The sequence below is a fragment of the Rhinoderma darwinii genome, chromosome 5 (assembly GCF_050947455.1).
Source record: "Rhinoderma darwinii isolate aRhiDar2 chromosome 5, aRhiDar2.hap1, whole genome shotgun sequence".
NCBI classification, from domain to species: domain Eukaryota; kingdom Metazoa; phylum Chordata; class Amphibia; order Anura; family Rhinodermatidae; genus Rhinoderma; species Rhinoderma darwinii.
Window position 1 is genome coordinate 230,785,275 of NC_134691.1, and position 26,871 is coordinate 230,812,145.

General features: G+C 47.8%; 15 non-coding genes across 15 annotated transcripts; all 15 read left to right on the forward strand.

Moving 5' to 3' along the window:
- The first annotated feature begins 1,069 nt into the window (after positions 1 to 1,069).
- Positions 1,070 to 1,260, forward strand: LOC142653118 (U2 spliceosomal RNA). Its single transcript, XR_012848060.1, has one exon. It is a non-coding gene; the product is annotated as a U2 spliceosomal RNA (small nuclear RNA).
- A 1,238-nt stretch (positions 1,261 to 2,498) lies between these two features.
- On the forward strand, positions 2,499 to 2,689 carry LOC142653119 (U2 spliceosomal RNA). The gene has a single exon (XR_012848061.1). It is a non-coding gene; the product is annotated as a U2 spliceosomal RNA (small nuclear RNA).
- A 1,234-nt stretch (positions 2,690 to 3,923) lies between these two features.
- On the forward strand, positions 3,924 to 4,114 carry LOC142653688 (U2 spliceosomal RNA). The gene has a single exon (XR_012848610.1). It is a non-coding gene; the product is annotated as a U2 spliceosomal RNA (small nuclear RNA).
- Positions 4,115 to 5,364: 1,250 nt separating this feature from the next.
- Positions 5,365 to 5,555, forward strand: LOC142653321 (U2 spliceosomal RNA). The gene has a single exon (XR_012848257.1). It is a non-coding gene; the product is annotated as a U2 spliceosomal RNA (small nuclear RNA).
- A 6,591-nt stretch (positions 5,556 to 12,146) lies between these two features.
- On the forward strand, positions 12,147 to 12,343 carry LOC142654199 (U2 spliceosomal RNA). Its single transcript, XR_012848924.1, has one exon. It is a non-coding gene; the product is annotated as a U2 spliceosomal RNA (small nuclear RNA).
- Positions 12,344 to 13,581: 1,238 nt separating this feature from the next.
- Positions 13,582 to 13,774, forward strand: LOC142653691 (U2 spliceosomal RNA). Its single transcript, XR_012848612.1, has one exon. It is a non-coding gene; the product is annotated as a U2 spliceosomal RNA (small nuclear RNA).
- Positions 13,775 to 15,008: 1,234 nt separating this feature from the next.
- On the forward strand, positions 15,009 to 15,201 carry LOC142653692 (U2 spliceosomal RNA). The gene has a single exon (XR_012848613.1). It is a non-coding gene; the product is annotated as a U2 spliceosomal RNA (small nuclear RNA).
- Positions 15,202 to 16,439: 1,238 nt separating this feature from the next.
- On the forward strand, positions 16,440 to 16,630 carry LOC142653120 (U2 spliceosomal RNA). Its single transcript, XR_012848062.1, has one exon. It is a non-coding gene; the product is annotated as a U2 spliceosomal RNA (small nuclear RNA).
- Positions 16,631 to 17,864: 1,234 nt separating this feature from the next.
- On the forward strand, positions 17,865 to 18,057 carry LOC142653694 (U2 spliceosomal RNA). The gene has a single exon (XR_012848615.1). It is a non-coding gene; the product is annotated as a U2 spliceosomal RNA (small nuclear RNA).
- Positions 18,058 to 19,299: 1,242 nt separating this feature from the next.
- LOC142653121 (U2 spliceosomal RNA) lies at positions 19,300 to 19,490 on the forward strand. The gene has a single exon (XR_012848063.1). It is a non-coding gene; the product is annotated as a U2 spliceosomal RNA (small nuclear RNA).
- A 1,234-nt stretch (positions 19,491 to 20,724) lies between these two features.
- Positions 20,725 to 20,915, forward strand: LOC142653122 (U2 spliceosomal RNA). Its single transcript, XR_012848064.1, has one exon. It is a non-coding gene; the product is annotated as a U2 spliceosomal RNA (small nuclear RNA).
- Positions 20,916 to 22,145: 1,230 nt separating this feature from the next.
- Positions 22,146 to 22,336, forward strand: LOC142653123 (U2 spliceosomal RNA). Its single transcript, XR_012848065.1, has one exon. It is a non-coding gene; the product is annotated as a U2 spliceosomal RNA (small nuclear RNA).
- A 1,238-nt stretch (positions 22,337 to 23,574) lies between these two features.
- On the forward strand, positions 23,575 to 23,765 carry LOC142653124 (U2 spliceosomal RNA). Its single transcript, XR_012848066.1, has one exon. It is a non-coding gene; the product is annotated as a U2 spliceosomal RNA (small nuclear RNA).
- Positions 23,766 to 24,999: 1,234 nt separating this feature from the next.
- On the forward strand, positions 25,000 to 25,190 carry LOC142653310 (U2 spliceosomal RNA). Its single transcript, XR_012848246.1, has one exon. It is a non-coding gene; the product is annotated as a U2 spliceosomal RNA (small nuclear RNA).
- A 1,230-nt stretch (positions 25,191 to 26,420) lies between these two features.
- On the forward strand, positions 26,421 to 26,611 carry LOC142653125 (U2 spliceosomal RNA). Its single transcript, XR_012848067.1, has one exon. It is a non-coding gene; the product is annotated as a U2 spliceosomal RNA (small nuclear RNA).
- Positions 26,612 to 26,871: the final 260 nt, after the last annotated feature.

The window sequence follows — 26,871 nt, forward strand, 5'->3', positions numbered from 1 at the left end:
CCTCTTGTTTTGTGTCGTCTGTGTGTCTGTGTTTCCGGCATTTCACATTGGAACAGCTCATTCACCTTCCTTGTCTTCTCTCCGCCCTCCCTTTTAGGTAAGTTAAAGAGCTGCACCTGAGCCAGCCACTGATTGATGCAGCACCACAGTCAAATAGTGGAGTGGAGTAGGGGAACAGCAAACAGCCATTAAAGCCGCCCGCCCGCCCGCCCGCCACAATGGACCTACCTGTGTACACTAGATGGATGTGATGGAATGTACTGTCGTCCCTACATTTCAAGAAGGAGTAAGAATTGCAGTTGCAACAAAGCCTTGCTTGCCTACAAAGAGAGCAGCAATTTGGATTTGTTACTATGTTACCTAGAAGAATAACAAACTGTGCAAGGATGGAGGTTGTAGGAGCAAGGAGAAGTTGTCTGTAAAGTTGGTGGATGCTTATTTTCCATTTTGCAGTCCCTTGTCTCCCTCTTGTGGCCTCCTGGAGGCAACTAGCTGTGCAAATAAAGACAGCCTGGCGGCCGGCTGTTGCAGTATTGCCCTCTCAGGCAACACTGAGTGACTGACTGAGCCGCACCGTCTTATATAAAGTTCAGACGGAACTTTGCACGTGTCATAGTGGAGCCCTGAGGAGCCAGAGCCAGCTTTCTGACATCATAATGGGGCCTCAGAGATAAAAGCCTGGGCCCAGGCAGTGTTGGTCAGTGCTGCTCAGCAGGCAGCACCGGACTGGACTGGATTACAGCTGATACAAGGTGTGAAGGAACAAGGGGTGGCTGTGGGCATGCACTGGCTGCCGCTGCCAGTGTTTATCTGCATGGCAGCAGGGCATTTGGGCGTTGCCAGGAAGGCGTTTTTATGTAGATTCCTCCTCTTTCAGCACTGCATTGTGGTGCAAGCAAAAGAAGCAAATCCTGTCTGGCTTCCTCTCCGGCCTTTATTCACCTCCCGTGTAGCTGTGAGTGTGTGAGCCTGCAGGGCCCCATGGAATTGCCTAGAAGTAGGCTGAATCGCTGCAAGGGCTGAACAGCAGTATCGGGCAGGCTCGGGCAACGCGCGGCCCGTTCGGGTTATCGCTTCTCGGCCTTTTGGCTAAGATCAAGTGTAGTATCTGTTCTTATCAGTTTAATATCTGATACGTCCCCTATCTGGGGACCATATATTAAATGGATTTTTAGAACAGGGAGATGGAAATAGAGCTTGCTCTGTCCACTCCACGCATTGACCTGGTATTGCAGTATTTCCAGGACCGGTGCACCCTTTCCTTATGTGTTGACTAAAATCGGATTCCAAAAGTGTTTTTTGTGTTTGCCATTGTTTCTGTCTTTCTGAAGGGATCTCCCCTTTTAATCCCATTATTTCAACACCTGTTGGACAATGCATGAGTGATAATGAGCTAATTGATTAAATGCAATTAATGAATACATTGCCGCCTCTTGTTTTGTGTCGTCTGTGTGTCTGTGTTTCCGGCATTTCACATTGGAACAGCTCATTCACCTTCCTTGTCTTCTCTCCGCCCTCCCTTTTAGGTAAGTTAAAGAGCTGCACCTGAGCCAGCCACTGATTGATGCAGCACCACAGTCAAATAGTGGAGTGGAGTAGGGGAACAGCAAACAGCCATTAAAGCCGCCCGCCCGCCCGCCCGCCACAATGGACCTACCTGTGTACACTAGATGGATGTGATGGAATGTACTGTCGTCCCTACATTTCAAGAAGGAGTAAGAATTGCAGTTGCAACAAAGCCTTGCTTGCCTACAAAGAGAGCAGCAATTTGGATTTGTTACTATGTTACCTAGAAAAATAACAAACTGTGCAAGGATGGAGGTTGTAGGAGCAAGGAGAAGTTGTCTGTAAAGTTGGTGGATGCTTATTTTCCATTTTGCAGTCCCTTGTCTCCCTCTTGTGGCCTCCTGGAGGCAACTAGCTGTGCAAAAAAAGACAGCCTGGCGGCCGGCTGTTGCAGTGTTGCCCTCTCAGGCAACACTGAGTGACTGACTGAGCCGCACCGTCTTATATAAAGTTCAGACGGAACTTTGCACGTGTCATAGTGGGGCCCTGAGGAGCCAGAGCCAGCTTTCTGACATCATAATGGGGCCTCAGAGATAAAAGCCTGGGCCCAGGCAGTGTTGGTCAGTGCTGCTCAGCAGGCAGCACTGGACTGGACTGGATTACAGCTGATACAAGGTGTGAAGGAACAAGGGGTGGCTGTGGGCATGCACTGGCTGCCGCTGCCAGTGTTTATCTGCATGGCAGCAGGGCATTTGGGCGTTGCCAGGAAGGCGTTTTTATGTAGATTCCTCCTCTTTCAGCACTGCATTGTGGTGCAAGCAAAAGAAGCAAATCCTGTCTGGCTTCCTCTCCGGCCTTTATTCACCTCCCGTGTAGCTGTGAGTGTGTGAGCCTGCAGGGCCCCATGGAATTGCCTAGAAGTAGGCTGAATCGCTGCAAGGGCTGAACAGCAGTATCGGGCAGGCTCGGGCAACGCGCGGCCCGTTCGGGTTATCGCTTCTCGGCCTTTTGGCTAAGATCAAGTGTAGTATCTGTTCTTATCAGTTTAATATCTGATACGTCCCCTATCTGGGGACCATATATTAAATGGATTTTTAGAACAGGGAGATGGAAATAGAGCTTGCTCTGTCCACTCCACGCATTGACCTGGTATTGCAGTATTTCCAGGACCGGTGCACCCTTTCCTTATGTGTTGACTAAAATCAGATTCCAAAAGTGTTTTTTGTGTTTGCCATTGTTTCTGTCTTTCTGAAGGGATCTCCCCTTTTAATCCCATTATTTCAACACCTGTTGGACAATGCATGAGTGATAATGAGCTAATTGATTAAATGCAATTAATGAATACATTGCCACCTCTTGTTTTGTGTCGTCTGTGTGTCTGTGTTTCCGGCATTTCACATTGGAACAGCTCATTCACCTTCCTTGTCTTCTCTCCGCCCTCCCTTTTAGGTAAGTTAAAGAGCTGCACCTGAGCCAGCCACTGATTGATGCAGCACCACAGTCAAATAGTGGAGTGGAGTAGGGGAACAGCAAACAGCCATTAAAGCCGCCCGCCCGCCCGCCACAATGGACCTACCTGTGTACACTAGATGGATGTGATGGAATGTACTATCGTCCCTACATTTCAAGAAGGAGTAAGAATTGCAGTTGCAACAAAGCCTTGCTTGCCTACAAAGAGAGCAGCAATTTGGATTTGTTACTATGTTACCTAGAAGAATAACAAACTGTGCAAGGATGGAGGTTGTAGGAGCAAGGAGAAGTTGTCTGTAAAGTTGGTGGATGCTTATTTTCCATTTTGCAGTCCCTTGTCTCCCTCTTGTGGCCTCCTGGAGGCAACTAGCTGTGCAAAAAAAGACAGCCTGGCAGCCGGCTGTTGCAGTGTTGCCCTCTCAGGCAACACTGAGTGACTGACTGAGCCGCACCGTCTTATATAAAGTTCAGACGGAACTTTGCACGTGTCATAGTGGAGCCCTGAGGAGCCAGAGCCAGCTTTCTGACATCATAATGGGGCCTCAAAGATAAAAGCCTGGGCCCAGGCAGTGTTGGTCAGTGCTGCTCAGCAGGCAGCACTGGACTGGACTGGATTACAGCTGATACAAGGTGTGAAGGAACAAGGGGTGGCTGTGGGCATGCACTGGCTGCCGCTGCCAGTGTTTATCTGCATGGCAGCAGGGCATTTGGGCGTTGCCAGGAAGGCGTTTTTATGTAGATTCCTCCTCTTTCAGCACTGCATTGTGGTGCAAGCAAAAGAAGCAAATCCTGTCTGGCTTCCTCTCCGGCCTTTATTCACCTCCCGTGTAGCTGTGAGTGTGTGAGCCTGCAGGGCCCCATGGAATTGCCTAGAAGTAGGCTGAATCGCTGCAAGGGCTGAACAGCAGTATCGGGCAGGCTCGGGCAACGCGCGGCCCGTTCGGGTTATCGCTTCTCGGCCTTTTCGCTAAGATCAAGTGTAGTATCTGTTCTTATCAGTTTAATATCTGATACGTCCCCTATCTGGGGACCATATATTAAATGGATTTTTAGAACAGGGAGAAGGAAATAGAGCTTGCTCTGTCCACTCCACGCATTGACCTGGTATTGCAGTATTTCCAGGACCGGTGCACCCTTTCCTTATGTGTTGACTAAAATCAGATTCCAAAAGTGTTTTTTGTGTTTGCCATTGTTTCTGTCTTTCTGAAGGGATCTCCCCTTTTAATCCCATTATTTCAACACCTGTTGGACAATGCATGAGTGATAATGAGCTAATTGATTAAATGCAATTAATGAATACATTGCCACCTCTTGTTTTGTGTCGTCTGTGTGTCTGTGTTTCCGGCATTTCACATTGGAACAGCTCATTCACCTTCCTTGTCTTCTCTCCGCCCTCCCTTTTAGGTAAGTTAAAGAGCTGCACCTGAGCCAGCCACTGATTGATGCAGCACCACAGTCAAATAGTGGAGTGGAGTAGGGGAACAGCAAACAGCCATTAAAGCCGCCCGCCCGCCCGCCCGTCCGTCCGCCCGCCACAATGGACCTACCTGTGTACACTAGATGGATGTGATGGAATGTACTGTCGTCCCTACATTTCAAGAAGGAGTAAGAATTGCAGTTGCAACAAAGCCTTGCTTGCCTACAAAGAGAGCAGCAATTTGGATTTGTTACTATGTTACCTAGAAGAATAACAAACTGTGCAAGGATGGAGGTTGTAGGAGCAAGGAGAAGTTGTCTGTAAAGTTGGTGGATGCTTATTTTCCATTTTGCAGTCCCTTGTCTCCCTCTTGTGGCCTCCTGGAGGCAACTAGCTGTGCAAAAAAAGACAGCCTGGCGGCCGGCTGTTGCAGTGTTGCCCTCTCAGGCAACACTGAGTGACTGACTGAGCCGCACCGTCTTATATAAAGTTCAGACGGAACTTTGCACGTGTCATAGTGGAGCCCTGAGGAGCCAGAGCCAGCTTTCTGACATCATAATGGGGCCTCAGAGATAAAAGCCTGGGCCCAGGCAGTGTTGGTCAGTGCTGCTCAGCAGGCAGCACTGGACTGGACTGGATTACAGCTGATACAAGGTGTGAAGGAACAAGGGGTGGCTGTGGGCATGCACTGGCTGCCGCTGCCAGTGTTTATCTGCATGGCAGCAGGGCATTTGGGCGTTGCCAGGAAGGCGTTTTTATGTAGATTCCTCCTCTTTCAGCACTGCATTGTGGTGCAAGCAAAAGAAGCAAATCCTGTCTGGCTTCCTCTCCGGCCTTTATTCACCTCCCGTGTAGCTGTGAGTGTGTGAGCCTGCAGGGCCCCATGGAATTGCCTAGAAGTAGGCCGAATCGCTGCAAGGGCTGAACAGCAGTATCGGGCAGGCTCGGGCAACACGCGGCCCGTTCGGGTTATTGCTTCTCGGCCTTTTGGCTAAGATCAAGTGTAGTATCTGTTCTTATCAGTTTAATATCTGATACGTCCCCTATCTGGGGACCATATATTAAATGGATTTTTAGAACAGGGAGATGGAAATAGAGCTTGCTCTGTCCACTCCACGCATTGACCTGGTATTGCAGTATTTCCAGGACCGGTGCACCCTTTCCTTATGTGTTGACTAAAATCAGATTCCAAAAGTGTTTTTTGTGTTTGCCATTGTTTCTGTCTTTCTGAAGGGATCTCCCCTTTTAATCCCATTATTTCAACACCTGTTGGACAATGCATGAGTGATAATGAGCTAATTGATTAAATGCAATTAATGAATACATTGCCACCTCTTGTTTTGTGTCGTCTGTGTGTCTGTGTTTCCGGCATTTCACATTGGAACAGCTCATTCACCTTCCTTGTCTTCTCTCCGCCCTCCCTTTTAGGTAAGTTAAAGAGCTGCACCTGAGCCAGCCACTGATTGATGCAACACCACAGTCAAATAGTGGAGTGGAGTAGGGGAACAGCAAACAGCCATTAAAGCCGCCCGCCCGCCCGCCCGCCCGCCACAATGGACCTACCTGTGTACACTAGATGGATGTGATGGAATGTACTGTCGTCCCTACATTTCAAGAAGGAGTAAGAATTGCAGTTGCAACAAAGCCTTGCTTGCCTACAAAGAGAGCAGCAATTTGGATTTGTTACTATGTTACCTAGAAGAATAACAAACTGTGCAAGGATGGAGGTTGTAGGAGCAAGGAGAAGTTGTCTGTAAAGTTGGTGGATGCTTATTTTCCATTTTGAAGTCCCTTGTCTCCCTCTTGTGGCCTCCTGGAGGCAACTAGCTGTGCAAAAAAAGACAGCCTGGCGGCCGGCTGTTGCAGTGTTGCCCTCTCAGGCAACACTGAGTGACTGACTGAGCCGCACCGTCTTATATAAAGTTCAGACGGAACTTTGCACGTGTCATAGTGGAGCCCTGAGGAGCCAGAGCCAGCTTTCTGACATCATAATGGGGCCTCAGAGATAAAAGCCTGGGCCCAGGCAGTGTTGGTCAGTGCTGCTCAGCAGGCAGCACTGGACTGGACTGGATTACAGCTGATACAAGGTGTGAAGGAACAAGGGGTGGCTGTGGGCATGCACTGGCTGCCGCTGCCAGTGTTTATCTGCATGGCAGCAGGGCATTTGGGCGTTGCCAGGAAGGCGTTTTTATGTAGATTCCTCCTCTTTCAGCACTGCATTGTGGTGCAAGCAAAATAAGCAAATCCTGTCTGGCTTCCTCTCCGGCCTTTATTCACCTCCCGTGTAGCTGTGATTGTGTGAGCCTGCAGGGCCCCATGGAATTGCCTAGAAGTAGGCTGAATCGCTGCAAGGGCTGAACAGCAGTATCGGGCAGGCTCGGGCAACGCGCGGCCCGTTCGGGTTATCGCTTCTCGGCCTTTTGGCTAAGACCAAGTGTACTTGTACAGGAGGTTTTTAGTCAGAAGGTGCTCAGGTACCCTCTCTCTCGGCCTCGGGGGATCGTCCAGGTTCGCCTGGACTTCACCCCCGTGCTGCTATTTGGGAGAGAGGCTTAGTCCTGAGCAACGAGTTGCGATCCCCCCCCCAGCCCTTTGGTAAGTCTCAGGACCCCATAGGGCGCAGCTTTTTGCTGTGCGGTTCGGCCTGGCCACGGAAATGGCAGGCGAGCCTGATGCGGTGCCGGTGTATGCCCGGCTAAGGAACTCTGCCCGATTTATCGTGGCAGAGGGTGGAGGCGGTCCACGTGGCGTAAAGTTCTTGGTCCACAAGATCTTGGAAGAACTACTGGCGGTCCACAAGAATGAGATTCTGGCTATCCAGGACTACCCGAAACGAGGAATTTTCGACGTCACCTTTATGGGAGAAGGAATCCTCCGTGATGCCATGGACCGAGCTGAGAGGAGAAAAGGTGAACTCGTGGTAGCGGGAGTCCAGGTAGTAGAACATGCCTTCGAAATTACGAAACTCGTGGTGATTAAAATGTACTCCCCATATGTGAAGGATATGGAAGTAGCAGCATTCTTAGCTGCCTACTTCAAGAATGTCAAACTGTTGGGGAGAGTTATGAACGAGTGTGGAGTGTGGACCGTCAAGTGGAAGTTTTTAGTAACATTGATAAAGGACCCCTCCACCCAGGAAACGAGATTACCACCGGCTCGTTTTAAAATTGGAAATGTGAATGGCGACCTCTATTTTTCAGGGATGCCAAACTTCTGCAGGGCCTGCGGTACTTATGGACATACCAGTTTTAACTGCGATGTCACCTGTAGAAACTGTGGAAGCAAAGAGCACAATATGAGAGAGTGCTCACAAGAGAAAAAATGTAATTTTTGCCAAAAAACTGGTCATTTGTACTATTCTTGTCCCCATAGGTACCGAGGCGAAGAAAATGAGCAACCCGAGGCGCCCCCACGTGCTCCACCAGCAGACCAGTCCCACCCCCGGGGAGAGGAGCATGCCGGGGCCGCGAAGGAGCAGCGAGGCACCTGGGCTTCAGTGGTGCGGAGTAATGGAGCCAAAGCAGGTGCCTCGCAGCCAGCAACCTCTGAGGAAAGGAAGGAGCCCAGCGCCAATGACAAAAGGCAAGCTAAGCGGAAGGCGGAAAAGGAGCAGGCCACCAATGATACTGTGGCATCCCAGAGGGCTGGTTGTCCAGTGGGTGCCGGGCCTGCTCCTGTACCTGGGTCTCAGGAGTCTGACTCCGAGCAGGAGAACTGGGTAGCGGTGGGTCCCCGAAAAAAGGGAAAACAGGAGCGTGCTGGTAGGAGGGAATCAGGGGAGGAGCAGATGGACACATACGTGAAGAAAAGTGAGGCTCCTCCTAGGACCACCTCCTCGCCTGACCTGGTGAGGAGGGTGGGCACTGTTCCCTCCCAGATACCGGACACCCCGCCATGTGCGCAACCTCCCCCTCTAAGACGGCGTCAACAGAGCCTGGGGGGAGAGGCGGGGCCCTTGGGGGACCCACCCGAAATGGACCTACGTGGTCACCCAGTGGAGACCCAGGTGACGCTAAGCGAGAGTGGGCTCCCCTTGTACGAGATAAGAGTTGCTGGCACGGCTCTCAGTGAAGGTAGTTCCTCTCCCTTTTCGTCCCTCTTTGCAGGCGATTCGGACGAGGGTGGGGATATGAGCGCAAACGAGAATTCTGGTAATGCTGGTGGAGGAAATGTCTGATTTTAAGTTCCACGAATATTTATTATTTTAAAATCAAGACGTTATTTTAATCTCCACAATGTCAGAAGTAAAGGGAATCTCCCTCAACGTGAGGGGCGCCAAGTCCAAAGTTAGAAGGGTTGCTCTCTTCAGCTTTTTAGCTGGCCTGGCAGCCTCTGTTTTTTTCCTGCAGGAGTGCGGCATTCCCCATACGATGAAGTACCATAAATACCAAGAGGATTGGAAGTATGGTCCATCAGTCTGGTCTGGATCTAACGAGTCCAGATCAGCAGGGGTCGCCATTCTTTTTAAGGGAAACGTTTTAATCGATTTTATCCAAGAGATTCTTCCAGGACGTATTTTATTGGTTAAGGCTTTTATTGACGGTGTGAAATGGCAGTTTTTAAATTTTTACGGCTCACCAGACAAAAATGAAAGAGCAGAAATGTTAGCGATTTTACCTCTTTTTATTAATACGACTGAGCCTTTTATCCTCGCAGGTGATTTTAATTGTATCCTGAGAGGGGAACGCCGGCTTACCAGCGCTACAAGCAGAAACTATGACAAGACCTCTGGACTGCTCAAAGATATGGTGGGTGATTTTAAGTTAAAAGACGTTTATAAAGAATGTAACAGGAGCAGTCCAGAGGAAGCCGGCGTTACCTGGAGCAACGCCACCTGTAGCTCCAGGATAGATTTTATTTTTTGTAACGACAATCTACTGCCTTTTAAATGTGAAGTTTTAACCAATGTGTTTTCTGATCACAAGCTTTTATCATTTTATGTAAAGCGTGATTTTAATAACGTTATTAGTAAAAAGTCCTGGAAGTTAAATGTTTCCCTTTTAGATGATCCACAGGTTTTTACAGATTTTATTGAATTTTACAAAGAGAGTAGGCGGGTGAGAGACACACGGGCTCCCATCACTGAATGGTGGGAGAAAATGAAAAGAAAAATAAAAGAATTTTTTATTAAAAAAAGTGTGGCAAAAGCCAGAGAGAAGCAAGCTTTTTTTAAAATCCTCAACACCCGCCTACAGACCCTGTACAAGATGAGAGAGCATGAGATAGATGTAAAAGACGACATCACCAACTTAAAAAAAGAGATAGCTCAGTGCCTGGAGCAGAAAGGCAAAGAAATTATTTTTCGTTCTAGGATACAACACGTGGAAGAGAACGAGACCTGCTCCAGGTACTTTTTTAAGAAAATGAACAATAAAAAAGCTATTCTTAAAAATATTGATGGGGTGTCGGATGTACAGGGTCTTTTAAGTAAAGTTCATGAGTTTTATACTGACCTTTTTAATGTGAAAACTGTGGATCGTGATTTTATGCGTGACTCGCTGAAGGAGATTACCACTGTTTTAGACCCTGTCTCCCAGAATTTTTTATTGCAGGAACTGTCGGAGCAGGAGATTTTAGAGACAGTGAAGAGTTTTAAAGCAGGTAAAGTTCCTGGCCCGGACGGTATACCCAGCGAGTTTTATGTCAAATTTTACGACATTTTAAAAGATGATCTCTTAAACCTTTTTACCGAAGTCTTTCATTCCAAGATGCTGCCTAAGTCCTGGCGGAAGGGTGAGGTCTCCTTGCTATACAAGAAAGGTGACATCGCAGTTTTAGAGAATTGGAGACCAATAACCCTTTTGAATAGTGACTACAAAATAATGGCAAAACTATGTGCAAACCGTTTAAAAGCCATAGTACCCCACATCATACACTCTAACCAGGTGTGTGGGGTGCCAGGCCGCAGCATCTGGGATAATATTAATTTAATAAAAGATGCGATTGAAGACACAAAATCTAGAAACGGAAAATTAGCCATTTTATCCATAGATTTTCAAAAAGCTTTCGACCGAGTATCGCACTTTTATCTTTTTAAGGTTTTAGAGCGGATGGGTATACCTGAAGGTTTTTTACTATCTATTAAAGCCTTTTATAAAGATTGCACAAGCAAAATTTTAGTAAATGGTTTTAAGACACAGGACGTTCTTTTAAACTCTGGGGTGAAGCAGGGGTGTCCCTTGTCCCCACTGCTTTTCATATGTGCACTAGAGCCTCTGCTATGCGCAATACGCCGTGATAAACAAATACGTGGAGTCCCCCTGCCAGGGGGAGGCGGCATAGAGGCTAAAGCAGTGGGGTACATGGATGATGTGGCGATACTTTGTAGGGACACCCTGTCGCTTCAGAAAGCCCTAAAACAAATTGAGTTTTATTGCTGTGCTTCCGGTTTTAGAATAAACTTCAGCAAAAGTAATATTTTAAGAATAGGAAGCATGGTTTTTAGAGACGTACCCGTTCCTGTGTCAGATACTATTAAAGTTTTAGGGATCTCCTTCAGTGAGCACGACAATGGTTTTATAAGTTGGGACATGGTGGCGCAGAAGGTAAACAATAAAATTTGTATGTGGAATATGAGGAAACTCACCATGGAGGGAAAAATTTTAATCATAAAAATGGTCATTTTACCCCTTCTTTTATATACAAGCATGGTGTTCCCTCCCCCAACAGTTTTATTACGAAAAATAACAAAGGCATGTTTTACCTTCTTTTGGAGTTCCAGGATGGAGAAATTGAAACGAGAAACGGTAATAAAGTCCAAACCAAAGGGTGGCAAAGATTTTCCTGATTTTAATAGGTTTCTTTTAATTAAGTTCTTTAGTTTCTGTGTTAATTCCCTTTTTAAAGAGCATTATTGGTCTTACTTTTTACGTTTTAATACTGGGTTTTTTATGCGGAGGTTTGGATGGTTCAGCATAATTTTATCCTCACCATACGCTTTTAAATTACCAGCGAATTACGTAATTTTAGAAAAGATAGTGGCTCTCTTCAATTTAAAAGGGAAGACCGTCAACGAACTTAAAAACAGCAAGAAAATAATAAAAGACCTGAGAGAGAGCGAGACGGTCAGCAATGTAGAGAATTTTAATACACAACGATGTGCTTTTATTTTCAAAATGATTAATGTGTTTTATCTTTTTAATACACAGATGGACCTGGCCTGGAGCTGCGTTCATCAATGTCTTCCATGCCGGGCATTCCAGTACAGAAGAGGATTCGCGAGGTCTGCCGTCTGCCCGAGGGAAGGCTGCCAGGCCGAGGAGACGATAAGGCATATTTTTTGGACATGTGACTTTGCAAAAGAATTTTGGAAAAAAATATTCCCTCTTTTGGTGAAGATGGCAGACCTAAAGGACTTAAACTATGAAGATATTTTATATGGACTTTTTGGATGCCCAACCGCGAGTCAGAAGATAATTGCATGGAAGACGATGAATTGCGCCAAAGAAGCTCTATGGAAGGCCAGGAACATCCTCCTTTTTAAGCACGACGTTTTATCGGTTGATGATGTTTTAGGTCTTTGTTTTAGTGAGATGTATATTTATTTTTTACTAGACAAAAAAAGGAATGCCACCCTTCTAAATAAATGGTTTGTGACTGACTGGAACTCCAAATAAATAAAGATTTGCCCCATGTCCCTCTACATAAATTTTATGAAAATTTGATTTTACTATTGTTACAATGTAAAAATTCTTTGTATATATTTATGTAACTAAAATGTGTTTTATTGTAAAATTGAAATTTTTATAAATAAATCATTGACACCCCCGCGAGGGGGTAGCCAACTGAAAAAAAAAATCTGTTCTTATCAGTTTAATATCTGATACGTCCCCTATCTGGGGACCATATATTAAATGGATTTTTAGAACAGGGAGATGGAAATAGAGCTTGCTCTGTCCACTCCACGCATTGACCTGGTATTGCAGTATTTCCAGGACCGGTGCACCCTTTCCTTATGTGTTGACTAAAATCAGATTCCAAAAGTGTTTTTTGTGTTTGCCATTGTTTCTGTCTTTCTGAAGGGATCTCCCCTTTTAATCCCATTATTTCAACACCTGTTGGACAATGCATGAGTGATAATGAGCTAATTGATTAAATGCAATTAATGAATACATTGCCGCCTCTTGTTTTGTGTCGTCTGTGTGTCTGTGTTTCCGGCATTTCACATTGGAACAGCTCATTCACCTTCCTTGTCTTCTCTCCGCCCTCCCTTTTAGGTAAGTTAAAGAGCTGCACCTGAGCCAGCCACTGATTGATGCAGCACCACAGTCAAATAGTGGAGTGGAGTAGGGGAACAGCAAACAGCCATTAAAGCCGCCCGTCCGCCCGCCCGCCACAATGGACCTACCTGTGTACACTAGATGGATGTGATGGAATGTACTGTCGTCCCTACATTTCAAGAAGGAGTAAGAATTGCAGTTGCAACAAAGCCTTGCTTGCCTACAAAGAGAGCAGCAATTTGGATTTGTTACTATGTTACCTAGAAGAATAACAAACTGTGCAAGGATGGAGGTTGTAGGAGCAAGGAGAAGTTGTCTGTAAAGTTGGTGGATGCTTATTTTCCATTTTGCAGTCCCTTGTCTCCCTCTTGTGGCCTCCTGGAGGCAACTAGCTGTGCAAAAAAAGACAGCCTGGCGGCCGGCTGTTGCAGTGTTGCCCTCTCAGGCAACACTGAGTGACTGACTGAGCCGCACCGTCTTATATAAAGTTCAGACGGAACTTTGCACGTGTCATAGTGGAGCCCTGAGGAGCCAGAGCCAGCTTTCTGACATCATAATGGGGCCTCAGAGATAAAAGCCTGGGCCCAGGCAGTGTTGGTCAGTGCTGCTCAGCAGGCAGCACTGGACTGGACTGGATTACAGCTGATACAAGGTGTGAAGGAACAAGGGGTGGCTGTGGACATGCACTGGCTGCCGCTGCCAGTGTTTATCTGCATGGCAGCAGGGCATTTGGGCGTTGCCAGGAAGGCGTTTTTATGTAGATTCCTCCTCTTTCAGCACTGCATTGTGGTGCAAGCAAAAGAAGCAAATCCTGTCTGGCTTCCTCTCCGGCCTTTATTCACCTCCCGTGTAGCTGTGAGTGTGTGAGCCTGCAGGGCCCCATGGAATTGCCTAGAAGTAGGCTGAATCGCTGCAAGGGCTGAACAGCAGTATCGGGCAGGCTCGGGCAACGCGCGGCCCGTTCGGGTTATCGCTTCTCGGCCTTTTGGCTAAGATCAAGTGTAGTATCTGTTCTTATCAGTTTAATATCTGATACGTCCCCTATCTGGGGACCATATATTAAATGGATTTTTAGAACAGGGAGATGGAAATAGAGCTTGCTCTGTCCACTCCACGCATTGACCTGGTGTATTGCAGTATTTCCAGGACCGGTGCACCCTTTCCTTATGTGTTGACTAAAATCGGATTCCAAAAGTGTTTTTTGTGTTTGCCATTGTTTCTGTCTTTCTGAAGGGATCTCCCCTTTTAATCCCATTATTTCAACACCTGTTGGACAATGCATGAGTGATAATGAGCTAATTGATTAAATGCAATTAATGAATACATTGCCGCCTCTTGTTTTGTGTCGTCTGTGTGTCTGTGTTTCCGGCATTTCACATTGGAACAGCTCATTCACCTTCCTTGTCTTCTCTCCGCCCTCCCTTTTAGGTAAGTTAAAGAGCTGCACCTGAGCCAGCCACTGATTGATGCAGCACCACAGTCAAATAGTGGAGTGGAGTAGGGGAACAGCAAACAGCCATTAAAGCCGCCCGCCCGCCCGCCACAATGGACCTACCTGTGTACACTAGATGGATGTGATGGAATGTACTGTCGTCCCTACATTTCAAGAAGGAGTAAGAATTGCAGTTGCAACAAAGCCTTGCTTGCCTACAAAGAGAGCAGCAATTTGGATTTGTTACTATGTTACCTAGAAGAATAACAAACTGTGCAAGGATGGAGGTTGTAGGAGCAAGGAGAAGTTGTCTGTAAAGTTGGTGGATGCTTATTTTCCATTTTGCAGTCCCTTGTCTCCCTCTTGTGGCCTCCTGGAGGCAACTAGCTGTGCAAAAAAAGACAGCCTGGCGGCCGGCTGTTGCAGTGTTGCCCTCTCAGGCAACACTGAGTGACTGACTGAGCCGCACCGTCTTATATAAAGTTCAGACGGAACTTTGCACGTGTCATAGTGGAGCCCTGAGGAGCCAGAGCCAGCTTTCTGACATCATAATGGGGCCTCAGAGATAAAAGCCTGGGCCCAGGCAGTGTTGGTCAGTGCTGCTCAGCAGGCAGCACTGGACTGGACTGGATTACAGCTGATACAAGGTGTGAAGGAAAGAGGGGTGGCTGTGGGCATGCACTGGCTGCCGCTGCCAGTGTTTATCTGCATGGCAGCAGGGCATTTGGGCGTTGCCAGGAAGGCGTTTTTATGTAGATTCCTCCTCTTTCAGCACTGCATTGTGGTGCAAGCAAAAGAAGCAAATCCTGTCTGGCTTCCTCTCCGGCCTTTATTCACCTCCCGTGTAGCTGTGAGTGTGTGAGCCTGCAGGGCCCCATGGAATTGTCTAGAAGTAGGCTGAATCGCTGCAAGGGCTGAACAGTAGTATCGGGCAGGCTCGGGCAACGCGCGGCCCGTTCGGGTTATCGCTTCTCGGCCTTTTGGCTAAGATCAAGTGTAGTATCTGTTCTTATCAGTTTAATATCTGATACGTCCCCTATCTGGGGACCATATATTAAATGGATTTTTAGAACAGGGAGATGGAAATAGAGCTTGCTCTGTCCACTCCACGCATTGACCTGGTGTATTGCAGTATTTCCAGGACCGGTGCACCCTTTCCTTATGTGTTGACTAAAATCGGATTCCAAAAGTGTTTTTTGTGTTTGCCATTGTTTCTGTCTTTCTGAAGGGATCTCCCCTTTTAATCCCATTATTTCAACACCTGTTGGACAATGCATGAGTGATAATGAGCTAATTGATTAAATGCAATTAATGAATACATTGCCGCCTCTTGTTTTGTGTCGTCTGTGTGTCTGTGTTTCCGGCATTTCACATTGGAACAGCTCATTCACCTTCCTTGTCTTCTCTCCGCCCTCCCTTTTAGGTAAGTTAAAGAGCTGCACCTGAGCCAGCCACTGATTGATGCAGCACCACAGTCAAATAGTGGAGTGGAGTAGGGGAACAGCAAACAGCCATTAAAGCCGCCCGCCCGCCCGCCCGCCACAATGGACCTACCTGTGTACACTAGATGGATGTGATGGAATGTACTGTCGTCCCTACATTTCAAGAAGGAGTAAGAATTGCAGTTGCAACAAAGCCTTGCTTGCCTACAAAGAGAGCAGCAATTTGGATTTGTTACTATGTTACCTAGAAGAATAACAAACTGTGCAAGGATGGAGGTTGTAGGAGCAAGGAGAAGTTGTCTGTAAAGTTGGTGGATGCTTATTTTCCATTTTGCAGTCCCTTGTCTCCCTCTTGTGGCCTCCTGGAGGCAACTAGCTGTGCAAAAAAAGACAGCCTGGCGGCCGGCTGTTGCAGTGTTGCCCTCTCAGGCAACACTGAGTGACTGACTGAGCCGCACCGTCTTATATAAAGTTCAGACGGAACTTTGCACGTGTCATAGTGGAGCCCTGAGGAGCCAGAGCCAGCTTTCTGACATCATAATGGGGCCTCAGAGATAAAAGCCTGGGCCCAGGCTGTGTTGGTCAGTGCTGCTCAGCAGGCAGCACTGGACTGGACTGGATTACAGCTGATACAAGGTGTGAAGGAACAAGGGGTGGCTGTGGGCATGCACTGGCTGCCGCTGCCAGTGTTTATCTGCATGGCAGCAGGGCATTTGGGCGTTGCCAGGAAGGCGTTTTTATGTAGATTCCTCCTCTTTCAGCACTGCATTGTGGTGCAAGCAAAAGAAGCAAATCCTGTCTGGCTTCCTCTCCGGCCTTTATTCACCTCCCGTGTAGCTGTGAGTGTGTGAGCCTGCAGGGCCCCATGGAATTGCCTAGAAGTAGGCTGAATCGCTGCAAGGGCTGAACAGCAGTATCGGGCAGGCTCGGGCAACGCGCGGCCCGTTCGGGTTATCGCTTCTCGGCCTTTTGGCTAAGATCAAGTGTAGTATCTGTTCTTATCAGTTTAATATCTGATACGTCCCCTATCTGGGGACCATATATTAAATGGATTTTTAGAACAGGGAGATGGAAATAGAGCTTGCTCTGTCCACTCCACGCATTGACCTGGTATTGCAGTATTTCCAGGACCGGTGCACCCTTTCCTTATGTGTTGACTAAAATCAGATTCCAAAAGTGTTTTTTGTGTTTGCCATTGTTTCTGTCTTTCTGAAGGGATCTCCCCTTTTAATCCCATTATTTCAACACCTGTTGGACAATGCATGAGTGATAATGAGCTAATTGATTAAATGCAATTAATGAATACATTGCCGCCTCTTGTTTTGTGTCGTCTGTGTGTCTGTGTTTCCGGCATTTCACATTGGAACAGCTCATTCACCTTCCTTGTCTTCTCTCCGCCCTCCCTTTTAGGTAAGTTAAAGAGCTGCACCTGAGCCAGCCACTGATTGATGCAGCACCACAGTCAAATAGTGGAGTGGAGTAGGGGAACAGCAAACAGCCATTAAAGCCGCCCGCCCGCCCGCCACAATGGACCTACCTGTGTACACTAGATGGATGTGATGGAATGTACTGTCGTCCCTACATTTCAAGAAGGAGTAAGAATTGCAGTTGCAACAAAGCCTTGCTTGCCTACAAAGAGAGCAGCAATTTGGATTTGTTACTATGTTACCTAGAAGAATAACAAACTGTGCAAGGATGGAGGTTGTAGGAGCAAGGAGAAGTTGTCTGTAAAGTTGGTGGATGCTTATTTTCCATTTTGCAGTCCCTTGTCTCCCTCTTGTGGCCTCCTGGAGGCAACTAGCTGTGCAAAAAAAGACAGCCTGGCGGCCGGCTGTTGCAGTGTTGCCCTCTCAGGCAACACTGAGTGACTGACTGAGCCGCACCGTCTTATATAAAGTTCAGACGGAACTTTGCACGTGTCATAGTGGAGCCCTGAGGAGCCAGAGCCAGCTTTCTGACATCATAATGGGGCCTCAGAGATAAAAGCCTGGGCCCAGGCAGTGTTGGTCAGTGCTGCTCAGCAGGCAGCACTGGACTGGACTGGATTACAGCTGATACAAGGTGTGAAGGAAAGAGGGGTGGCTGTGGGCATGCACTGGCTGCCGCTGCCAGTGTTTATCTGCATGGCAGCAGGGCATTTGGGCGTTGCCAGGAAGGCGTTTTTATGTAGATTCCTCCTCTTTCAGCACTGCATTGTGGTGCAAGCAAAAGAAGCAAATCCTGTCTGGCTTCCTCTCCGGCCTTTATTCACCTCCCGTGTAGCTGTGAGTGTGTGAGCCTGCAGGGCCCCATGGAATTGCCTAGAAGTAGGCTGAATCGCTGCAAGGGCTGAACAGTAGTATCGGGCAGGCTCGGGCAACGCGCGGCCCGTTCGGGTTATCGCTTCTCGGCCTTTTGGCTAAGATCAAGTGTAGTATCTGTTCTTATCAGTTTAATATCTGATACGTCCCCTATCTGGGGACCATATATTAAATGGATTTTTAGAACAGGGAGATGGAAATAGAGCTTGCTCTGTCCACTCCACGCATTGACCTGGTGTATTGCAGTATTTCCAGGACCGGTGCACCCTTTCCTTATGTGTTGACTAAAATCGGATTCCAAAAGTGTTTTTTGTGTTTGCCATTGTTTCTGTCTTTCTGAAGGGATCTCCCCTTTTAATCCCATTATTTCAACACCTGTTGGACAATGCATGAGTGATAATGAGCTAATTGATTAAATGCAATTAATGAATACATTGCCGCCTCTTGTTTTGTGTCGTCTGTGTGTCTGTGTTTCCGGCATTTCACATTGGAACAGCTCATTCACCTTCCTTGTCTTCTCTCCGCCCTCCCTTTTAGGTAAGTTAAAGAGCTGCACCTGAGCCAGCCACTGATTGATGCAGCACCACAGTCAAATAGTGGAGTGGAGTAGGGGAACAGCAAACAGCCATTAAAGCCGCCCGCCCGCCCGCCCGCCCGCCACAATGGACCTACCTGTGTACACTAGATGGATGTGATGGAATGTACTGTCGTCCCTACATTTCAAGAAGGAGTAAGAATTGCAGTTGCAACAAAGCCTTGCTTGCCTACAAAGAGAGCAGCAATTTGGATTTGTTACTATGTTACCTAGAAGAATAACAAACTGTGCAAGGATGGAGGTTGTAGGAGCAAGGAGAAGTTGTCTGTAAAGTTGGTGGATGCTTATTTTCCATTTTGCAGTCCCTTGTCTCCCTCTTGTGGCCTCCTGGAGGCAACTAGCTGTGCAAAAAAAGACAGCCTGGCGGCCGGCTGTTGCAGTGTTGCCCTCTCAGGCAACACTGAGTGACTGACTGAGCCGCACCGTCTTATATAAAGTTCAGACGGAACTTTGCACGTGTCATAGTGGAGCCCTGAGGAGCCAGAGCCAGCTTTCTGACATCATAATGGGGCCTCAGAGATAAAAGCCTGGGCCCAGGCTGTGTTGGTCAGTGCTGCTCAGCAGGCAGCACTGGACTGGACTGGATTACAGCTGATACAAGGTGTGAAGGAACAAGGGGTGGCTGTGGGCATGCACTGGCTGCCGCTGCCAGTGTTTATCTGCATGGCAGCAGGGCATTTGGGCGTTGCCAGGAAGGCGTTTTTATGTAGATTCCTCCTCTTTCAGCACTGCATTGTGGTGCAAGCAAAAGAAGCAAATCCTGTCTGGCTTCCTCTCCGGCCTTTATTCACCTCCCGTGTAGCTGTGAGTGTGTGAGCCTGCAGGGCCCCATGGAATTGCCTAGAAGTAGGCTGAATCGCTGCAAGGGCTGAACAGCAGTATCGGGCAGGCTCGGGCAACGCGCGGCCCGTTCGGGTTATCGCTTCTCGGCCTTTTGGCTAAGATCAAGTGTAGTATCTGTTCTTATCAGTTTAATATCTGATACGTCCCCTATCTGGGGACCATATATTAAATGGATTTTTAGAACAGGGAGATGGAAATAGAGCTTGCTCTGTCCACTCCACGCATTGACCTGGTATTGCAGTATTTCCAGGACCGGTGCACCCTTTCCTTATGTGTTGACTAAAATCAGATTCCAAAAGTGTTTTTTGTGTTTGCCATTGTTTCTGTCTTTCTGAAGGGATCTCCCCTTTTAATCCCATTATTTCAACACCTGTTGGACAATGCATGAGTGATAATGAGCTAATTGATTAAATGCAATTAATGAATACATTGCCACCTCTTGTTTTGTGTCGTCTGTGTGTCTGTGTTTCCGGCATTTCACATTGGAACAGCTCATTCACCTTCCTTGTCTTCTCTCCGCCCTCCCTTTTAGGTAAGTTAAAGAGCTGCACCTGAGCCAGCCACTGATTGATGCAGCACCACAGTCAAATAGTGGAGTGGAGTAGGGGAACAGCAAACAGACATTAAAGCCGCCCGCCCGCCCGCCACAATGGACCTACCTGTGTACACTAGATGGATGTGATGGAATGTACTGTCGTCCCTACATTTCAAGAAGGAGTAAGAATTGCAGTTGCAACAAAGCCTTGCTTGCCTACAAAGAGAGCAGCAATTTGGATTTGTTACTATGTTACCTAGAAGAATAAAAAACTGTGCAAGGATGGAGGTTGTAGGAGCAAGGAGAAGTTGTCTGTAAAGTTGGTGGATGCTTATTTTCCATTTTGCAGTCCCTTGTCTCCCTCTTGTGGCCTCCTGGAGGCAACAAGCTGTGCAAAAAAAGACAGCCTGGCGGCCGGCTGTTGCAGTGTTGCCCTCTCAGGCAACACTGAGTGACTGACTGAGCCGCACCGTCTTATATAAAGTTCAGACGGAACTTTGCACGTGTCATAGTGGAGCCCTGAGGAGCCAGAGCCAGCTTTCTGACATCATAATGGGGCCTCAGAGATAAAAGCCTGGGCCCAGGCAGTGTTGGTCAGTGCTGCTCAGCAGGCAGCACTGGACTGGACTGGATTACAGCTGATACAAGGTGTGAAGGAACAAGGGGTGGCTGTGGGCTTTCACTGGCTGCCGCTGCCAGTGTTTATCTGCATGGCAGCAGGGCATTTGGGCGTTGCCAGGAAGGCGTTTTTATGTAGATTCCTCCTCTTTCAGCACTGCATTGTGGTGCAAGCAAAAGAAGCAAATCCTGTCTGGCTTCCTCTCCGGCCTTTATTCACCTCCCGTGTAGCTGTGAGTGTGTGAGCCTGCAGGGCCCCATGGAATTGCCTAGAAGTAGGCTGAATCGCTGCAAGGGCTGAACAGCAGTATCGGGCAGGCTCGGGCAACGCGCGGCCCGTTCGGGTTATCGCTTCTCGGCCTTTTGGCTAAGATCAAGTGTAGTATCTGTTCTTATCAGTTTAATATCTGATACGTCCCCTATCTGGGGACCATATATTAAATGGATTTTTAGAACAGGGAGATGGAAATAGAGCTTGCTCTGTCCACTCCACGCATTGACCTGGTATTGCAGTATTTCCAGGACCGGTGCACCCTTTCCTTATGTGTTGACTAAAATCAGATTCCAAAAGTGTTTTTTGTGTTTGCCATTGTTTCTGTCTTTCTGAAGGGATCTCCCCTTTTAATCCCATTATTTCAACACCTGTTGGACAATGCATGAGTGATAATGAGCTAATTGATTAAATGCAATTAATGAATACATTGCCACCTCTTGTTTTGTGTCGTCTGTGTGTCTGTGTTTCCGGCATTTCACATTGGAACAGCTCATTCACCTTCCTTGTCTTCTCTCCGCCCTCCCTTTTAGGTAAGTTAAAGAGCTGCACCTGAGCCAGCCACTGATTGATGCAGCACCACAGTCAAATAGTGGAGTGGAGTAGGGGAACAGCAAACAGCCATTAAAGCTGCCCGCCCACCACAATGGACCTACCTGTGTACACTAGATGGATGTGATGGAATGTACTGTCGTCCCTACATTTCAAGAAGGAGTAAGAATTGCAGTTGCAACAAAGCCTTGCTTGCCTACAAAGAGAGCAGCAATTTGGATTTGTTACTATGTTACCTAGAAGAATAACAAACTGTGCAAGGATGGAGGTTGTAGGAGCAAGGAGAAGTTGTCTGTAAAGTTGGTGGATGCTTATTTTCCATTTTGCAGTCCCTTGTCTCCCTCTTGTGGCCTCCTGGAGGCAACTAGCTGTGCAAAAAAAGACAGCCTGGCGGCCGGCTGTTGCAGTGTTGCCCTCTCAGGCAACACTGAGTGACTGACTGAGCCGCACCGTCTTATATAAAGTTCAGACGGAACTTTGCACGTGTCATAGTGGAGCCCTGAGGAGCCAGAGCCAGCTTTCTGACATCATAATGGGGCCTCAGAGATAAAAGCCTGGGCCCAGGCAGTGTTGGTCAGTGCTGCTCAGCAGGCAGCACTGGACTGGACTGGATTACAGCTGATACAAGGTGTGAAGGAACAAGGGGTGGCTGTGGGCATGCACTGGCTGCCGCTGCCAGTGTTTATCTGCATGGCAGCAGGGCATTTGGCCGTTGCCAGGAAGGCGTTTTTATGTAGATTCCTCCTCTTTCAGCACTGCATTGTGGTGCAAGCAAAAGAAGCAAATCCTGTCTGGCTTCCTCTCCGGCCTTTATTCACCTCCCGTGTAGCTGTGAGTGTGTGAGCCTGCAGGGCCCCATGGAATTGCCTAGAAGTAGGCTGAATCGCTGCAAGGGCTGAACAGCAGTATCGGGCAGGCTCGGGCAACGCGCGGCCCGTTCGGGTTATCGCTTCTCGGCCTTTTGGCTAAGATCAAGTGTAGTATCTGTTCTTATCAGTTTAATATCTGATACGTCCCCTATCTGGGGACCATATATTAAATGGATTTTTAGAACAGGGAGATGGAAATAGAGCTTGCTCTGTCCACTCCACGCATTGACCTGGTATTGCAGTATTTCCAGGACCGGTGCACCCTTTCCTTATGTGTTGACTAAAATCAGATTCCAAAAGTGTTTTTTGTGTTTGCCATTGTTTCTGTCTTTCTGAAGGGATCTCCCCTTTTAATCCCATTATTTCAACACCTGTTGGACAATGCATGAGTGATAATGAGCTAATTGATTAAATGCAATTAATGAATACATTGCCACCTCTTGTTTTGTGTCGTCTGTGTGTCTGTGTTTCCGGCATTTCACATTGGAACAGCTCATTCACCTTCCTTGTCTTCTCTCCGCCCTCCCTTTTAGGTAAGTTAAAGAGCTGCACCTGAGCCAGCCACTGATTGATGCAGCACCACAGTCAAATAGTGGAGTGGAGTAGGGGAACAGCAAACAGCCATTAAAGCCGCCCGCCCGCCCGCCCGCCACAATGGACCTACCTGTGTACACTAGATGGATGTGATGGAATGTACTGTCGTCCCTACATTTCAAGAAGGAGTAAGAATTGCAGTTGCAACAAAGCCTTGCTTGCCTACAAAGAGAGCAGCAATTTGGATTTGTTACTATGTTACCTAGAAGAATAACAAACTGTGCAAGGATGGAGGTTGTAGGAGCAAGGAGAAGTTGTCTGTAAAGTTGGTGGATGCTTATTTTCCATTTTGCAGTCCCTTGTCTCCCTCTTGTGGCCTCCTGGAGGCAACTAGCTGTGCAAAAAAAGACAGCCTGGCGGCCGGCTGTTGCAGTGTTGCCCTCTCAGGCAACACTGAGTGACTGACTGAGCCGCACCGTCTTATATAAAGTTCAGACGGAACTTTGCACGTGTCATAGTGGAGCCCTGAGGAGCCAGAGCCAGCTTTCTGACATCATAATGGGGCCTCAGAGATAAAAGCCTGGGCCCAGGCTGTGTTGGTCAGTGCTGCTCAGCAGGCAGCACTGGACTGGACTGGATTACAGCTGATACAAGGTGTGAAGGAACAAGGGGTGGCTGTGGGCATGCACTGGCTGCCGCTGCCAGTGTTTATCTGCATGGCAGCAGGGCATTTGGGCGTTGCCAGGAAGGCGTTTTTATGTAGATTCCTCCTCTTTCAGCACTGCATTGTGGTGCAAGCAAAAGAAGCAAATCCTGTCTGGCTTCCTCTCCGGCCTTTATTCACCTCCCGTGTAGCTGTGAGTGTGTGAGCCTGCAGGGCCCCATGGAATTGCCTAGAAGTAGGCTGAATCGCTGCAAGGGCTGAACAGCAGTATCGGGCAGGCTCGGGCAACGCGCGGCCCGTTCGGGTTATCGCTTCTCGGCCTTTTGGCTAAGATCAAGTGTAGTATCTGTTCTTATCAGTTTAATATCTGATACGTCCCCTATCTGGGGACCATATATTAAATGGATTTTTAGAACAGGGAGATGGAAATAGAGCTTGCTCTGTCCACTCCACGCATTGACCTGGTATTGCAGTATTTCCAGGACCGGTGCACCCTTTCCTTATGTGTTGACTAAAATCAGATTCCAAAAGTGTTTTTTGTGTTTGCCATTGTTTCTGTCTTTCTGAAGGGATCTCCCCTTTTAATCCCATTATTTCAACACCTGTTGGACAATGCATGAGTGATAATGAGCTAATTGATTAAATGCAATTAATGAATACATTGCCACCTCTTGTTTTGTGTCGTCTGTGTGTCTGTGTTTCCGGCATTTCACATTGGAACAGCTCATTCACCTTCCTTGTCTTCTCTCCGCCCTCCCTTTTAGGTAAGTTAAAGAGCTGCACCTGAGCCAGCCACTGATTGATGCAGCACCACAGTCAAATAGTGGAGTGGAGTAGGGGAACAGCAAACAGACATTAAAGCCGCCCGCCCGCCCGCCACAATGGACCTACCTGTGTACACTAGATGGATGTGATGGAATGTACTGTCGTCCCTACATTTCAAGAAGGAGTAAGAATTGCAGTTGCAACAAAGCCTTGCTTGCCTACAAAGAGAGCAGCAATTTGGATTTGTTACTATGTTACCTAGAAGAATAAAAAACTGTGCAAGGATGGAGGTTGTAGGAGCAAGGAGAAGTTGTCTGTAAAGTTGGTGGATGCTTATTTTCCATTTTGCAGTCCCTTGTCTCCCTCTTGTGGCCTCCTGGAGGCAACAAGCTGTGCAAAAAAAGACAGCCTGGCGGCCGGCTGTTGCAGTGTTGCCCTCTCAGGCAACACTGAGTGACTGACTGAGCCGCACCGTCTTATATAAAGTTCAGACGGAACTTTGCACGTGTCATAGTGGAGCCCTGAGGAGCCAGAGCCAGCTTTCTGACATCATAATGGGGCCTCAGAGATAAAAGCCTGGGCCCAGGCAGTGTTGGTCAGTGCTGCTCAGCAGGCAGCACTGGACTGGACTGGATTACAGCTGATACAAGGTGTGAAGGAACAAGGGGTGGCTGTGGGCTTGCACTGGCTGCCGCTGCCAGTGTTTATCTGCATGGCAGCAGGGCATTTGGGCGTTGCCAGGAAGGCGTTTTTATGTAGATTCCTCCTCTTTCAGCACTGCATTGTGGTGCAAGCAAAAGAAGCAAATCCTGTCTGGCTTCCTCTCCGGCCTTTATTCACCTCCCGTGTAGCTGTGAGTGTGTGAGCCTGCAGGGCCCCATGGAATTGCCTAGAAGTAGGCTGAATCGCTGCAAGGGCTGAACAGCAGTATCGGGCAGGCTCGGGCAACGCGCGGCCCGTTCGGGTTATCACTTCTCGGCCTTTTGGCTAAGATCAAGTGTAGTATCTGTTCTTATCAGTTTAATATCTGATACGTCCCCTATCTGGGGACCATATATTAAATGGATTTTTAGAACAGGGAGATGGAAATAGAGCTTGCTCTGTCCACTCCACGCATTGACCTGGTATTGCAGTACTTCCAGGACCGGTGCACCCTTTCCTTATGTGTTGACTAAAATCAGATTCCAAAAGTGTTTTTTGTGTTTGCCATTGTTTCTGTCTTTCTGAAGGGATCTCCCCTTTTAATCCCATTATTTCAACACCTGTTGGACAATGCATGAGTGATAATGAGCTAATTGATTAAATGCAATTAATGAATACATTGCCACCTCTTGTTTTGTGTCGTCTGTGTGTCTGTGTTTCCGGCATTTCACATTGGAACAGCTCATTCACCTTCCTTGTCTTCTCTCCGCCCTCCCTTTTAGGTAAGTTAAAGAGCTGCACCTGAGCCAGCCACTGATTGATGCAGCACCACAGTCAAATAGTGGAGTGGAGTAGGGGAACAGCAAACAGCCATTAAAGCTGCCCGCCCACCACAATGGACCTACCTGTGTACACTAGATGGATGTGATGGAATGTACTGTCGTCCCTACATTTCAAGAAGGAGTAAGAATTGCAGTTGCAACAAAGCCTTGCTTGCCTACAAAGAGAGCAGCAATTTGGATTTGTTACTATGTTACCTAGAAGAATAACAAACTGTGCAAGGATGGAGGTTGTAGGAGCAAGGAGAAGTTGTCTGTAAAGTTGGTGGATGCTTATTTTCCATTTTGCAGTCCCTTGTCTCCCTCTTGTGGCCTCCTGGAGGCAACTAGCTGTGCAAAAAAAGACAGCCTGGCGGCCGGCTGTTGCAGTGTTGCCCTCTCAGGCAACACTGAGTGACTGACTGAGCCGCACCGTCTTATATAAAGTTCAGACGGAACTTTGCACGTGTCATAGTGGAGCCCTGAGGAGCCAGAGCCAGCTTTCTGACATCATAATGGGGCCTCAGAGATAAAAGCCTGGGCCCAGGCAGTGTTGGTCAGTGCTGCTCAGCAGGCAGCACTGGACTGGACTGGATTACAGCTGATACAAGGTGTGAAGGAACAAGGGGTGGCTGTGGGCATGCACTGGCTGCCGCTGCCAGTGTTTATCTGCATGGCAGCAGGGCATTTGGCCGTTGCCAGGAAGGCGTTTTTATGTAGATTCCTCCTCTTTCAGCACTGCATTGTGGTGCAAGCAAAAGAAGCAAATCCTGTCTGGCTTCCTCTCCGGCCTTTATTCACCTCCCGTGTAGCTGTGAGTGTGTGAGCCTGCAGGGCCCCATGGAATTGCCTAGAAGTAGGCTGAATCGCTGCAAGGGCTGAACAGCAGTATCGGGCAGGCTCGGGCAACGCGCGGCCCGTTCGGGTTATCGCTTCTCGGCCTTTTGGCTAAGATCAAGTGTAGTATCTGTTCTTATCAGTTTAATATCTGATACGTCCCCTATCTGGGGACCATATATTAAATGGATTTTTAGAACAGGGAGATGGAAATAGAGCTTGCTCTGTCCACTCCACGCATTGACCTGGTATTGCAGTATTTCCAGGACCGGTGCACCCTTTCCTTATGTGTTGACTAAAATCAGATTCCAAAAGTGTTTTTTGTGTTTGCCATTGTTTCTGTCTTTCTGAAGGGATCTCCCCTTTTAATCCCATTATTTCAACACCTGTTGGACAATGCATGAGTGATAATGAGCTAATTGATTAAATGCAATTAATGAATACATTGCCACCTCTTGTTTTGTGTCGTCTGTGTGTCTGTGTTTCCGGCATTTCACATTGGAACAGCTCATTCACCTTCCTTGTCTTCTCTCCGCCCTCCC